Consider the following 7,282-nt stretch of genomic DNA (forward strand, 5'->3'; position numbering starts at 1 on the left):
TGCCACTCTTATTCAACAGAGTACTGGAGGTTTTGGCCAGAGCAATTAGGCAAGAAAAAGAAATAAAATGTATCCAAATGGGCAAGGAAGAAGTGAAACTCTCACTGTTTGCAGACAACGTGATTCTATATATAAAAAACCCTAGCAGCTGGCTTGGTGGCACAGTAGTTGCGCATTCTGCTTCGACAGCCTGGGGTTCATGGGTTCAGATCTCTGGTGTGGACCTGCACATCACTCATCAAGCGATGCTGTGGCAGCATCCTACATACAAGATAGAGGAAGATTGGCACAGATATTAGCTCAGGGACAATATTCCTCAAGAAAAAGAGGAAGATTGGCAGTGGATGTTAGCACAGGGCCAATCTTCTTTACCAAAAAACCCCCACAAAACTCAATCAGAATCAATCAGAAAACTATTAGAAATAATAAACAACTACAGTAAAGTTGCGGGATACAAAATCAATTTACAAAAATGTATAGAGTTGCATTTCTATACTCTAATAATGAACTAACAGAAAGAGAACTCAAGAATACAATCCCATTTACAATCACAGCAAAAAGAATAAAATATCTAGGAATAAATTTAACCAAGGAGGTGAAAGACCTATACAATGAAAACTATAAGACATTACTGAAAGAAATCAATGGTAACATAAAGAAATGGAATGATATTCCATGCACATGGATTGGAAGAATAAACATAGTTAAAATGTCCATGTTACCTAAAGCAATTTATAGATTCAATGCAATCCCAATCAGAATCCCAATGACATCCTTCACGGAAATAGAACAGAGAATCCTAAAATTCATATGGAGCAACAAAAGACCCTGAATAGGTAAAGCAATCCTGAGAAAAAACAAACAAAGCTGGAGGCATCACAATCCCTGACTTCAAAATATACTACAAAGCTATAGTAATCAAAACAACATGGTACTGGTACAAAAAAAAGACAGATCAGTGGAATGGAACTGAAAGCCTAGAAATAAAACCACACATCTACAGATATCTATTCTTTGACAAAGAAGACAAGAATATACAATGGAGAAAGGAAAGTCTCTTCAATAAATGTTATTGGGAAAACTGGACAGGCACAATGCAAAAGAATCAAAGTAGACCGTTATATTATGTCACACACAAAAATTAACTCAAAATGGATTAAAGACTTGAAGGTAAGACCTGAAACCACAAAACTCCTAGCAGAAAATATAAGCAGTACCCTATTTGACATTGGTCTTAGCAGCATCGTTTTGAATACCATGTTCACTCAGGCAAGAGAGAGAAAATAAAAAATAAACAAATGGGACTTCATCAGACTAAAGAGCTTCTGCAAGGCAAAGGAAAGCAGGAACAAGACAAAAAGACAACTCACCAACTGGGAGAAAATATTTGTGAATCATGTATCCAACAAGGAGTTAGTCTCCAAAATATATAAAGAACTCATACAACTCAACACCGAAAAAACAAACAACCCAATCAAAAAATGGACAGAGGGTATGAACAGACATTTTTCAAAGAAGATATACAGATGGCCAACAGGCACATGAAAAGACGTTCAACATCACTAATCATTAGGGAAATGCAAATCAAAACTACAATGAGATATTACCTTACTCATGTTAGAACGGCTATAATTACCAAGAAAAAAATCACAAATGCTGGAGAGGATGTGGAGAAAAGGGAACTCTCATACACTACTGGTGGGAATGCAAACTGGTGCAGCCACTATGGAAAACAGTATGGATATTTCTCAAAAAATTAAAAATAGAAATATCATATGACCCAGCTATCCCACTACTGGGTATTTGTCCAAAGAACTTGGAATCAACAATCCAAAGAGACTTATGCACCCCTATGTTCATTGCAGCATTATTCACTATAGCCAAGACATGGAAGCAACACAAGTGCCCCTCAACTGATGATTGGATAAAGAAGATGTGGTATATGGAATACTATTCAGCCATAAAAAAAGAAAAAATCATCCCATTTGCAACAACATGGATGGATCTTGAGGGTATTATGTTAAGTGAAATAAGCCAGACAGAGAAAGACAAACACTGTGTGATTTCACTCATATGTGGAAGATAAACAAACACATTGACAAAGAGAACAGATTAGTGGTTACCAGATGGGAAGGGGTTGGGGCTTGGGCATAAGGGGTAAAGGGGCACATATATATGGTGACTGACAAATAATAATGTACACCTGAAATTTCACAATATTATAAACTATTATGACCTCAATAAAATTATTTTAAAAAATCAACAAGGAATTAATGCCAGGGTATACAATGAACTCCCACAAATCAAAAAGAATAAGGCAGTAAATTAGTAATCATAGAAATACAGGTAAAATACCATGAGGTACTGCTCTACATCCTTCAGATTGATGGCAGTTAGAAAACTGACACTACCCAGTGTCAGCCAGGAAGTAGTGACATAGGGACACCTGTGGGAACAGGCACCAATATAGTCAACACAGGAAGTCATCTGGCAGTGACCTCTGTGAGTGTCTGTCCTGGGCTCCAGCAGACACTTCTCGGCATATGGCCGAGTGATGTCACTGCACAAGTCCATGAAGGCAAAGGGACTAGGATGTTCACTGCAGACTCATTTATGACAGCAAGGAGTTGGAAGCTACCTAAGTGTCCATTTCAATGGACATAGAAAATGAAAATGTGGGGCACACTTTGGAATACTACGGAGGAGTTAGAAACTAAAGTTCAAACTGGATGTACATCCAGTCTCATGAATAGAAGATGAGTAAAAAAAGGGATAGAAGGAGGCATATAGTCCAATACCATTCACATAAATTAAAAACACCTGCAACATTATATATTATACAAGGTACATACCTACTACATTTCTTTTATTATTAGTGAGAACTTTTTCATAAATTTTGTTGTGATATTTATTAATGAAGAGGTTTTTTTCTCTATAGTCAAATCTAGGTTTTTCCTTAGTGATTTCTGACACTGCTTTCATTCTTAGCAGCACTTTCCCACTGAGAAACCAGTTAGTCACCTATTTTTTCTTCTAAACTTTTATTTTTTAAATCAATTTAACAGTTTAGTTCATCTTGAATTTGTTTTTGTGTTATTGACATTTAGGAGAAAATACAATTTGATTTATTTACAAATATCCAACTACTCAACATTATTTTACAAATAATGTTTTCCCCTTGTGTTCATGCCTATTTTCTCATCTTTATGCTTCCAGGTGAACTTTAGAATAATTTTTCAATAACCAAAATATTTTATTTTAAACTTTGGGATTTTTTTGGAGAGATTAATGTGAGGTTAGCTTGTAGATTATAGAAATTAATAAAAGAAACCTTAACTAAATTGGAGTCAGGAAGGCCTGTAGGGGGAGCTCTCATGCCTTATCACACATCATCAACTACACCAAACAGGAAGAGATGGAGGCTTGCATCTTCAAAAGTAGAACTACTTCACCACTGAAGGAAGATTTCTCTCCTCACCTGGCGACAGCCCAATCAATGAGAAATGCTGCAGCTCAGCCAATGAGAAGACGTTGCTGCACTAAACTGCTACTTTCCCCCAATGGACTTTCATTTAGAACAGCCCTTCCCTGTCCCCCTTTTTCTCTATAAAAGCAGCTCCTCTCCTTCCTTTTCCACATTTGCCTATGGTTTGCCACAGCATGCATGTCCCAGATTGCAATTCTTTGGCTATTCCCAAATAAACTCATTTTGAGATAAAAAACAGGCAAATTTGCTTTTTAAGTTGACATAGATGGTGTCAGAAAAGTGGGATCCAAAGGAGGCAACCCTGGAGAGACAGCAACCCCCAGAATCAAGGTATCCACACCAAGCCCCTCGTGCTCATTCTGTGAGTTGTCACCTGCATTCAGTTTTGTGAGTTTCCTCTTGGATTTCAAACACTACTTTGCATTTTGAGCTCTCAGACTTTATTTGGGATCAGAACATCCTTGTCCTCTTGGGGGAGGAATTTTGTTCTCCAGGTTCAAGGCTCTGTCCTTGAGTTCAAGGCGTTGCCCTTGGTGAGTACTCAGTTGTTTTTGAAGGTAGCACAGTTCCTTTTGGAGCTCAAGCTTGCAAAAAATCCAGTTTTTCTTTGGTTTTCAGATTCTTTTTGGAGTTTCAGGGCTTGTAATCCAGCAACTTTCTTTTGTTTTTAGATTCCTCCAGGGATCAGGGCTGGGACTCTACCATTTCTTGGGTTTTCAGAGGACATTTCAGAAATGGGATCTCAGTCATCTAAATGTTCTGAGGGAAACCCTCCTTCAGGGACCATGGCCAGTTTTATGTTTAAGAACTATGAGCCCCCTACATGTGCATTTATAACTAAGTGGACCAAACAGACCAAAAGCAGTCCAGAACTGCAATGGCCGTTATGGGGAACTTTCAATTTCCCCAAACTAGCTTTTCTTAAAACCAAATTAGAAGACTACAGCTCTAAAATTAAGCAAAACGAATGGTATGTCTATTTTTATTGGTACCTGGAGGCTTCTGGATTTCCACACACACAAAATTCTAAAATCACCTCGCGGCAAGAAACCTTGTCTAAATTAGCCAAAACAACTAAAAAACTGAGGGAGAATAAAATGGCTTCTGAAGCCTCATGTTCTCTCCCCCTTCTCTGTCTCAGGCACCATCTTGTTTGTCTTCCCAGACTCCTTTGTCTCAGGCTCCACCCCTGACACCACCTTCCTCTCTTCCCCTCTGTGGAAACCTGCCCCTTTAAGATCAGACCCCCTGAGGATTCAAATGCTAAATCCCTAATTACTATTCTAACTTAACTGGAGCAAATAAACGACTAGAGGGTAAAGTTTAAATAGCAATTACCCTAGACTTCTGATAATAGACAAAATGACACCCAAAACAGCTCTAAAAGGATCCTTACAGTGTGCAAACAAAAATCTTTAGTAAGAGACTTTGGCCATGTGAACAGGTAACCTTGCCTTGGCCCAGCTGCCAGAAATACAATTTGAGCCACCTATTCTTTTGAGCTTTGCACCTGAGAGAGGACTAAAAGTTTTCAAATGAAAGCTATGAGATCTCTGTCTGTGCCCATCTGTCTATTATGTACGCATACATATTTATGTTATAGAGATGGGATATTTTTCTACCTCTGGATGGTATTGCTGGAATTTATTTGTAAAAAGCTCTATTTAATTGGCTTGAAATTAAGAATCTATATATTAAGCATTCCGCAGTCTCAGAAATATAACAGAAACTAACTCAAATGCTTTACAGGTCCACATGATCTAGGATTAATTCTTAGTAAATAAAAGCTAACTTACAGTTGTTGATATAAATTAAAACAGGCATGTCTTCCAAATTGTTAGTATTGAGTGTAATGCAAATGTGCCACTTTTCTCTCTGCCTGTGTTTACTAGTCAAGTAGACTCATGCTGTTTCTGTTACATAATTTGTCAGCAAGAAAGGAACTTTGGATGATGGTTGGCTATTTAGTGTCTAATCCAAGCATGATTGTTAAAGCAAGTAACTAAAATAAATGTAAATAAGAGATCAAAGTTTATACTAAGTTAAACTAAATAGCGGATAGTCATTGAATACCTAAATCATTTTCCAAACAAGATAAAATACTAAAACATTGATTATCAAACATAGGTTTATCTACTTTTGGCTTCCCATTGCAAAGAAACTAAATATAAATTTGGGTCTCTTGATAACCAAGTGTTGTGCCACATTGCAAGATCACACTATTCAAAAGGAATGTACTCCTAGAAATTATGAAATATATTTATAAATCTGCCATCCATGATTGCTTACTTCTTAGTTTTCACTAGGAATTGGGGATTCCAAGGGTTAAGAATTCTAATATATGTAACTAAAGCTATGAGAAGTAAAAGGGAAACATCTCTGTAAGCAAGGAAAGTAGGATATGTGTTTCAGTGAAAGAAAGTATAAGGAATGGAAATGCATTTTGTTGAGGGGAAAGAAAATGATTTTGTCCTAAATAGAGTCTGGTTATCTTGGAATTGTCAAAAGAAAAAATATAGGATAAAGGAAAGGAATCTTGGGAAAATAATTTTATGAGCAGTCAGGACTGGTTAAGATTAGAAGGAACAAATTTTAATACCAAAACAAACTGATGCAAAATTAAAATTTGGTTTTCTTTTCTGTTAAGAGAACAAGATTTTCTTGGGCTGTTGATCTCCTCTTGATAACAGATTGTGAAAGCTTCTTTACCTTTAAGCAATATGCCTAGAAAACAGAGATTTTGTATTTTGTCAAAATAATTTCCTGTGTTGCTTCTATCAGGTTTTTAATTACTTAAGAAAACTGAGTCTTCTTAGTACTGAAGGAGTTAAGTTTTGCTTACAACTATGTACCGTTTTGTATTTGCCTTCGAAACCTATTCTTGTTACTTTGGTCAAATAGATACTTAAGTATTATTTCATAATGATCTGTGATCCTATTTGGTCAAGTGTCTAAACCTTTTGATATTTTTGACAAGCTTCCCAACATATTCAAATTCTAAATGACATTTTTCCACCAGAATGTAAACTTGGGATTTTCCAGAGGGCACCTGGGACATCTGAAAAGATTTATTCCCTCTCCTCATCAAAAAACAGACATAACACTAATGAAGCTTATTTGATATCTCAAATTACATGAGAAGCATGGTTGAATAATCAATAACAAACATTTTTAGGTTATATTGTATGGGTGAATGTTACCAAAAAGAATTCTAGAAATTGTATAAAATTCCTAAACATCTGATATGTCCTAATATAATGTTATTACTTGTAATTCTACTCTTTAAAATGTATATCACAAAAACACTCCAATTTCCTTGTTAATTGCATTCATTTGTCAGTTACAAACGGTTACTGTTTTACACTGATGCTTTTACAAATATGTTTCACTTTCAAAGAGATTCATGGGAAGACTTTGACAAGTACTCTGGAATACAGATTTTGGTAACTTTGAGATCATAACACTGAACTGGGATTGAGTTTCTGGAACTCATGTGGTGGACTGATTGCTTTAACATTTTGTTTTTCCAGATGTAAAGGACCCCCTTTTCTCTTCTCCTTTAAGCTACCTATAACTTACAGCAATTTGTTAAACCGTGTCTTTGCAACGAAGGTTGAAGCATTTATCTTTTTCTCTCTACCTGATCCCTCCAGAATTCAGAAACTCTTAAGTACTCTTTTCATGACAATGCGCCTATTTGCATGGGCTCAGTGAAGGTCTGTTCTCCTTGTAACAGGACAACTGAAAGTATTGGCTATATTACCAAGGCTTTGACTAGAATATTATATTCAAGAA

Source organism: Diceros bicornis, chromosome 14 (assembly GCF_020826845.1).
Source record: "Diceros bicornis minor isolate mBicDic1 chromosome 14, mDicBic1.mat.cur, whole genome shotgun sequence".
Classification (NCBI taxonomy): Eukaryota; Metazoa; Chordata; class Mammalia; order Perissodactyla; family Rhinocerotidae; genus Diceros; species Diceros bicornis.